This window comes from Neofelis nebulosa, chromosome 1 (assembly GCF_028018385.1).
Source record: "Neofelis nebulosa isolate mNeoNeb1 chromosome 1, mNeoNeb1.pri, whole genome shotgun sequence".
Taxonomy (NCBI): domain Eukaryota; kingdom Metazoa; phylum Chordata; class Mammalia; order Carnivora; family Felidae; genus Neofelis; species Neofelis nebulosa.
The window spans coordinates 42,285,047-42,294,112 of record NC_080782.1 but is presented as its reverse complement, the minus strand read 5'-3'; the positions used below and the strand labels follow the sequence as shown (position 1 = coordinate 42,294,112).

Genomic DNA, 9,066 nt, shown 5'->3' with positions numbered 1-9,066 from the left:
CTGTGTGACCCTGGCAAGTACTTCAGTCTTGTGTACCTCAGTTTCTTCATCTGTAAAAAGGGAACAATAGCAGTGCTGCCTCACCGGATTGTTGTGAGGGTAAATAAGATTCATAAAGATTTTCTTTGTTGTTGATTATGGAGCTCCAAGTTACATTTCTTTTTAAAACAATGATTCTGGGGCGCCTGGGTGGCTCAGTCGGTTAAGCGGCCGACTTCAGCTCAGGTCATGATTTCGCGGTCCGTGGGTTCGAGCCCTGCGTCAGGCTCTGTGCTGACAGCTCAGAGCCTGGAGCCTGTTTCAGATTCTGTGTCTCCCTCTCTCTGACCCTCCCCCGTTCATGCTCTGTCTCTCTCTGTCTCAAAAATAAATAAATGTTAAAAGAAAAATTAAAAAAAAAAAAGAAAAAATAAAACAATGATTCTGAACTAAAAAAAAAATAATGTCCTTTTAAAATCTAGATGAGGCTTTAAAAACTATATAGATACACTCTAGACTGGGTATTTTCTAAAAGAACTTCTGGTTTGAAAAATTCTTTACCTCTATGCTAATTCCACCAGCAGGAAAGTTAATTTGAGCCAAGTTTGGCTAGCAAAGTTAGTTTTAGCCAAGCTTGGCTTATGCCTGCCAGGGTGGGCATAAAGTTCTCTATTGTTTATGATTATTTTCCTCCAGCCCCCTGACATTCCTCCAGCCCCACTTCCCATCCCATAGCAATTCTTAGCTTTTCTTAATGACTCACAATGAGCTTGTTGTAACAGTTGTACAAGCTTTCTTCGGACTAGAGTCAGCCTTGCTTCATGGTTCGTCAACGTTGTGTCTCCTGCCCCTAGACTTTTTGCTGAAATGGCCTAACTGTAAAGAAATTGTATCTCATGGACCCTCTTTAACCTTTATGTTTACGGTAACCTCTTCGACACTTCCTATGGAAGTGGGGACGCTGTAGTCTCACAAGGATGGGGTTAAGGAAAGGGATTTGCTTTGTCTCTTAAGAGCAACAGGTATGAGGAGGGGCATTTTTCGTCTCGACTCAACCTACTCGGCAATTGTTCAGGCCAGCTCTGCACCGATGAGCTGCTGATGGCTCTACTTACTTGGGAGCATGATCGTATTATGAATCAAATGAGATTATGAGCCAGGATTCAGCCATGAAGAATGAGGGTTGATGGTCTCCTACCACATCCCAGGGGGAAGTGCAAAAGTGGCAGGGCTGAGGCCTTGCACGGACGTCCCTCTCCCCCCCACCCTCCTTGGGCCTGAATTCATTTTCAGTGATGGGGTGAGATGGTCTCTGTAGGTTTAGGAAAGTGACAGAAAATTGGAGTGGGCCTGTTTCTCTCTAGGCTACTCACATTGCTATATCATCTGCCTGCCAGCTGACTGGACGTTCCTAGTATCTTCTGAAGGCCCAAGCTCCCCAAGATCAATAGGGTCTTTTTAAAGTACGAATAGTGTTGTTCCAGTCCTACCCATGGATTTGGAGCTGTGGTTATAACTGAGTTGATGACTTAGAAAATAGTAGATTGATACAGTTGGTACAAAAAATCCAGGGCTATGTAGAGCATGTCATCTTATATTTTGTGGAAGCAGGGAGAATAATAAGCCAGGCCTGCCCAGCCTCTTCACTCTACCGAGGTTTGAGAATATAATGTGGTTGAGGGGTCCCTCAGTAAAAGAAGGCTGTGATGATTTTTGCTCAGCCAGGGAGGTTGGTGACCACCTTAGCTTACCCTGGAGCTCAAGCACAGTCTCAGCAGCAACTTTGGCATTCTGATATTTGAGAGAGGATGCCCAGAGCCAGTTGAGGGATATTATATATATTATGCCCAAGACAGGGCAGCAGGGAAAGTGTGGGCTCTTTCTCCCCCAGTTGCTTTAAGGGCCAAAATTTGACACTTTCTTCTAGAGGCAGCTAGAAGGTCTCTAGCTGCCTCATTACCAAAATGAATCAGAGCCTCATTAGTTAAAGGCAATACTACATTTCCATTACCGTGAGTTGATTTGTGTAATAGTGCGAGGTAAGGATCCAACTTCATTCTTCTGCATGTGGCCATGCAGTTCTCCCAGCACCATTTGTTGAAAGACTATTTTTTCCTCCATTGATTTGGTCCCCTTGTGGAAAATCAATTGACATGGGTTTATTTCCGGACTCTCAATTCTATTGCAATGATCTATCCTTATATCAGTACTGCACTGTTTGATTACCATTCCTTTATAGTAAGTTTTGAAATCAAGAAGTATAAAATTGACAACTTTACCCTTTGTTTTCTTTTTTTAAAAAATTTTTTTTAATGTTTATTTATTTTTGAGACAGAGAGAGACAGAGCATGAACGGGGGAGGGTCAGAGAGAGGGAGACACAGAATCTGAAACAGGCTCCAGGCTCTGAGCTGTCAGCACAGAGCCCGACGTGGGGCTCGAACTCACGGACCGCGAGATCATGACCTGAGCCGAAGTCGGCCGCTTAACCGACTGAGCCACCCAGGCGCCCCTACCCTTTGTTTTCAAGACCGTTTGGCTATGCTGGGTTCCTAAGTTTCCATATGGATGTTAGTGTCAGCTTGTCATTTTCTAGAAAAGAAGCTGCTGGGATTTTGATAGAGATTACACTGAATATCTAGATTAGTCTGGGGAGTCTTGCCATCTTAGTAGTATTAAATCTTCCAAATCCATGAACATGAAATGTTTTCCTTCACTGAGATCTATAATTTATTTCAATGATGTTTTGTAGCTCCCAGAGTATAGGTTTTGCCCTTCTTTTGTTGAACATATTTCTAAGTATTTTATTATTTTTGATGCTATTGTAAATTGAATTGTTTTCTTAATTTCATTTTTGGATTGTTCATCGTTAATGCAGAGAAAAAAATTGATGTTTGTATATTGTTCTTATATCCTGCAACCTTGCTAAACTCCTCTATTCTAATGGTTTTTAAAAATTGGATTCCTTATGATTTTTGACATGTAAGATCATGTCACTTTAGAGTGGGGATAGTTTCCAACTTAAACACTTTTCATTTCATTTTTTTTTCACCCCATTTGCCTTTAAGTACTCCAATCTTCCAACCTCACTTATCACCTGGGGGGTGAAAAGGCAGTCCAGTTCTGTATCGTCAGGTGCCGTCTCTCCTTCTGCCATCCCCTCTGAGTCTGGGCTGTAGACTCTGGCTTTGAAAGCAAGTGGACTAGTAGGCCCTGGTCAGAGCAGGAAGGAGCAGAGGGTAGTGGGGAGGATGGGAGGGCATGAGCACCGCATCCTGCAGATCCCTCAGACCCAAATGCCTGGTAGGAGCAGGGCTGGAGCCCCAGCTCACGTACACCCCGGACTACGCCCATGGCTGGAGAGCCCAGACAGGGCGTGGAGCACAGAGAGGCAGGGCAGGGGCAGCACCCAGGGCTGGGGCTCTGCAGGGCAGCGTATCCTGCCCAGGCTCGAAACAGTGACAGGCCTCAGGATCCATCTTTTTGCCAGTGTCAGGAGCCAAAGGCCCCTGCCTGAGCCCCTGCGACTGGTTCATGAATCCCGGTCCTCTTCTAGAGTCTTGTATTCCAAGATGAGCAAAATGAAATAGGGGAGTTCGACCTCCCCCGTGCAGGCCCACGGGGCGGCTGCACTGGGTGGGAGTCCGGGTCTGGGGGCACGGCTGCTAGCTGCTGCCACCTACTGGACACGCCTGTGCATGTCCAGGCTGAGCCGTGCCTGGGTTTCTTCCTGGGTCTTGGGGTGTAATGCAGGGATGGAAGTGTCCTTTGTGTCCTGGGACCAACAAGGGGGTGTTTGAGCCCTTGTTTGCTTTTCCTTGGTGCTGAGGCCTAGGGGCTAGACAATGATAGGAAAATAAACCCATCGTTGGGAGGGGCGTGGTATGGTAGAGTCTTGAGCAACGCCTTCCTCAAGTGTAGAAGGTGGTCGTTGGACAAGTTGGGGATATGAGGGATTTCTCAAGCCCATTAGCTTCTGTGCCTGCATTTTCTGCCGCTTTACTTACCCCCTTCCACCTCCATTGCCAGTTGATTTGTTGCTTGTTCTCTCTCTCCTCCAATGGAAAGTTCGCTAGCTCCATGAAGGAATATACCCTGTCTGTTCACTGTACCACTGTGCTACTCCCCCCCAACCCCCAACCTGGATGACAGCCTGCTTGTAATCCATGCTTAATCGGTATCTTTTGAAAATAATTTTTTTTTTCAATGTTTTTTATTTATTTTTGGGACAGAGAGAGACAGAGCCTGAACGGGGGAGGAGCAGAGAGAGAGGGAGACACAGAATCGGAAACAGGCTCCAGGCTTCCGAGCCATTGGCCCAGAGCCTGACGCGGGGCTCGAACTCACGGACCGCGAGATCGTGACCTGGCTGAAGTCGGACGCTTAACCGACTGCGCCAGGTATCTTTTGAATGAAACACTCAACTGATGCTCAGGATCGCTTCCACTCTGGGGTTCTGTAAATGCAGATTGCTTTATTCTTTGCCAAACGCAAAAACTAGGCAAACTCAGTGGTGCCCGGTCAACAGCCTGGCTCTGGATTCCGTCTGCTGGGATCGGAGTCCCAACTCTATCACTTGCCAGCTCTGTGACCTTTGGAAATTTACTCAGCTTCCCAGACCTTCAAATTCTTCATCTTTAGATGGCGATAATGACGGCACCTACCTGTCTGGGTGGTTGTGTGTGTTTAATGAGTAAATCCGTTAAAATACTAGGTGTAGTGCGTCCATATGAAGCGGTCCATGTTCTTTCACTGGCGTTATCATCATTCACCTACATCTACCCATACGACAAGCCCATCCTCTCTCTTCTCACGCAGGCCTGCTGGACCTTCCCACAGTTTGTTCCTGACAGCGTTTCCCTGCCTGGGAATGTGGGGTGAGCTCTGTTGCCACGAGGATTTCAGGGTGTGGTCCTTCCTCTGGGCCAATTACAACGATGCTAAATGAGGCTGGCCTGTGTCCCTGTTTCCATCTCCTTGCGGGGAAGTACTCAGATAAAGACCAGGAGAACAGGCTTCAGGCTTTCCTGCCCCGTCTCCGTGCCTTCTCTTGCAAAGGCAGTAAGAATTTAAGCCCGCCTCTTCATTTCACAGTCTCGTGAGGGTCTGAATGCAAGTGCTTTCAAAGCAGCGTGACTTCACATTTGAAGGCGACGTGCTTCTGTTTCCTTTCCCTTTATTCCAGGCTGCGATTAATCTCCCTCCAGTTGTGTGGACTCAGTTTAAAGAAACACATTCCGTGCTTCCCAGCACCTCACAATTAACAAAACGCTTCCAAGGATCTTTCTAATTTTCTCCTCGCAACCACTTTGTCAAGCCCTGGAGGTAGGAGTGACCTTCCCACTTGATAGCGGATGCACCCCGCCCTCGAACCATCTGCTGAGAGGCTGAGCAGAGGCAGCATCAGGCTTGAATGTGTCTAGAATCCTTTTCACCTTGCCCAGCTGCGTGCTGGCTTTTAGGAGAGACCGTTGAACCCTAGACCGTCGAAAAGTCTCGAATAACTTCTATTGGGAAAACAGTCTTCTTTCTCCCTGCATAATTATGAGGACGTGAAGAAAAGGGTTAATAGAAATAAAAATCTACACCCATGAGGATGTTCACAACAATTGGTGGCCACCAGGAAGGTGCAGGAGGAAGCCACGGGGCTCTGCTGGGAAAGTCGTCAGAGGAGAAGTACCTTGGCTCGTTCCTCTCAGGGAATGGAATCGAGATCTGGGGAAGCAGAGGATCCCTTTGTTTAGAAATTTGTTTTGAACTTTGTTTCGATTCCAGGAAGCGAGACTAAAACCTCTCACCTAGAAACAGGAAAATGTTAGAAATCCACGTGGCTCAGCCATTGGGACTCGCTTGCTCTGCCTCTAGCGAGAGGAAAGAGGAACCCTTTCGGGGCTGGCTTTACCCATGGCTGTGGCCTCACCTTTCACAGGCTGCTGCCAGGGCTGTCCTCACAAAGTCTCTTCCACAAGAGTTACAATTTCTTTTTAACGTTTATGTATTTTTGAAGGAGAGAGAGAGAGACACACGCACAGAACATGAGCGGGGGAGGGGCAGAGAGAGGGGGAGACACAGAATCCGAAGCAGGCTCCAGGCTCTGGACTGTCAGCACAGAGCCCAATGTGGCGCTCGAACTCACAAACTGCGAGATCGTGACCTGAGCCGAAGTCGGACGCTTAATCGACTGAGCTACCCAGGCGCCCCGTTTTTTAATCTTTTTAAACATTCATTTTTGAGAGATAGAAGACAGAGTGTGAGTGCGGGAGGGGCAGAGAGAGAGGGAGACACAGAAGAGACACAGAGAGAGAGGGAGACACAGCTCCAGGCCCTGGGCTGTCAGCACAGAGCCCAATGTGGAACTCGAACTCACGGACTGTGAGATCATGACCTGAGCCAAAGTTGGATGCTTAACCGACTGAGCCACCCAGGTGCCCCAAGAGTTCCAATCTTTTTAACCCAAAGCTATAGTCACAAGTCAAGTGCAACAGGCCAGGTCAAGAGATGTCATTCTCACAACGTGGGCTAAGTCCCGGGCAGAGAGAGAAGCAGTGAGCAAATGAGTATATATGATAACGTATATAATATGATCCTATATAGGATCATATGTGTGTATATAATCTTCCTTACAGAAATGGGATCGCATATACACATGTCTAGGATGTAGAGCCAAAGTTCATGGGATACTGCAAAGGGCCTGTGGTTGCCTTCAAGGGAGGGCGCTGGGCTTTGGTTAGGAGCAAAGTGGTTTGAAGGTGGTGTCGACTTTTCTAGATGTATAGGACTGTCACCGTGATGACACCGTTTCAAACTGAATAGGTGGCCTTCCTGCGGATCAGTACTTTCCTCACCACCCTCTACATGGGCTCCGTTTCACCCTCGGCCACTATAAACGCCATCTCTGAAATTCTCTGCTGCAGGCTCCGCCTTTTCGCTTTCCTGCTCCCTGAAATCACCCCCAGCTGCTGGATTTTCTCCGTACGACCTCGGGACATGGGGATTTCATATCCCCTTTCATCCCCCTTGGCCTCCTCATCCAGCCTGACTCCAAGGTGGCCCATTTCAGTGACCCTCTCACCAGCCCCCTGACACCCCTGCTTTGCCGGCTCTGAACTGTTGTGTACTGTCCCTGCTCTGTCCTGAGGCTCCTGGAAGAGAGACATACACTGTCATGACTGGGCCCCTGCAGACTTTTAACAGCCGCCCCGCCTGCCCCTCACTGGGCCCAGCAGCCCTCTCATTCCTTGGCAATCAGCGTCTCACTATGCTACCCCCGTGGGCCCCTTTATTCTCATCCTCCCTGGTTATACTGTGGCCTTCACCACGGGCTGCTCCAAATGCACAGCTCATTCCTCCGTACTCTCATCCCACCTCAGAGGAACGCCGTGCACACTCTCAAGGCCATCCCAGTTCTCCTCCTTCTGGACTCTTTTTTTTTTTCTTTAAAGTTTTAAATGTTTTATTTATTTTTGAGAGAGAGACAGTGCAGGTGGGAGAGGGGCAGAGAAGAGGGAGACACAGAATTGGAAGCAGGCTCCAGGCTCCGAGCTGTCAGCACAAAGCCTGGCTCGAACCCATGAACTGTGAGATCAGGACCTGAGCCGAAGTCGGTTGCTTCACTGACTGAGCCACCCAGGCGCCCCCCCCCCCCCCTTTCTGGACTCTTCTACATCAGTGTTCTTCTTCCTTCCGCATCTTTAGTCTACTCCTCTCTAGTCCTATTGGTGTGACGCAGAGCTCTATTCTGGGCTTAGTTTGATTAAATAGCTGCTTTCCCCCCAGTGCCTGAGGAAACAGAAGGCATGTGTGGTGCATGTTGTGGAGTCTGCCTGGATCCCCACCTATCACGACTGGCCCGCTCCGTCCCCCAGTGGCTGGCGGCTTTCGTGGTTGACAGCTCTCAGCTGAGTCCCTCTCTGGAGCTTGCCTAGAACGGAAGAGTGCCTTCTCCAGTTCATACCCTCCCTCCCCACGCCCCGGGTCAACCTGCCCTCAATGACTGGCCATTACGAGGATGTAGCCGGTCCAGTGACTAGTCATTATCAGGTACCCTTGTCCCAGGAAGACTCTGCAGGGCCTGCCTACTCCCGAGCTCCCTGTAGGAACCCGCCGAGGACTCTGTTGTGTGTGCTTCACAGGCCACTCCATCCTCTGCCTGGTCCTGTTTTTCCACCCCCTCCCCCCCCAACAGGGATCCTGTGAGCAGAACGCCATACGCTTCCTGCCTGCAAATCTTCTTCTCAGAGTCTGCCTCTTGGGCACTGACCTGCTGCAGCAGGCTTTTCAAATTGGGGGAGGAAGAATCGATGTGCAGACTGGTTTCATCTTCTTGGAACATAGAGCCCAGCCTGAGAAAATTAAGCTCCTGGGTTCAGTCCAAGCTACGTTTGGATTACGTAGCTTAAAACAAACTCAGTTGTGCCAATACAAGTTGCGAGAGATTCAGTCAGGCAGCTGTTTGGAAAACAACTAAGAGTTTCCATGATTTTTTAGTTCATCCGTTCATTCATTCATTCATTCACTCATTCACTTAAGAGTGCCTATCCCATGCCAGGCACCGTGTTGCACGGTGGGAAGGGGGCAGCAGGAACGTGAACACTCCGATTTAGGACTACAATCTCCAAAGTAAATAAACAGGGGGCAGAAATAGGAATAAAAGGAATAGGTGGGCAGACGCCTGGGGAGTCAGAGGTGAGGAACTGAGGGGTCCGTGGGGTCGTGCTCCCATCCCGTGCTAAGTGAAGTCTCCAGACTTTGAAAGACCGGCTGCTGGGGAGTTCTGACGGCCTCGACTCTCCAAGTGTGGTCCAAAGAGCAGCACACAGGCACTGCAGGCAAGCCCCACTGGAACTTCTCACCCCTTCGTGGACCCAGGATCAGGACCTGCATCTTGCCAGTTCCCAAGTGTTTTCGTTTCCTCTGGCTGCTGTAACAAATGACGAACTTAGGGGCTTTAAATAACACAGCTTTCTAGTCTCAGAGTTCTGGAGGTCGGAAGTCCGAAGCGGGTCTCCCCGGGCTAAAATCAGGGCCGTGTTCCTCTTGGAAGTTCTAGGGGAGAATCCGTCCCATGTCTTTTGGCTTCCCACATTCC

At 48.9% G+C, this 9,066-nt stretch overlaps 1 protein-coding gene across 1 annotated transcript in view; it reads left to right on the top strand.

Moving 5' to 3' along the window:
- The first annotated feature begins 7,469 nt into the window (after positions 1–7,469).
- SH3TC2 (SH3 domain and tetratricopeptide repeats 2) overlaps positions 7,470–9,066 on the top strand; it is a 57,856-nt gene continuing 56,259 nt past the window's right edge. Inside the window, exon 1 of the mRNA XM_058719707.1 lies at positions 7,470–8,876. The gene's annotated coding sequence lies outside the window, so the exon portion shown is untranslated. The remainder of the gene's footprint in view (positions 8,877–9,066) is intronic.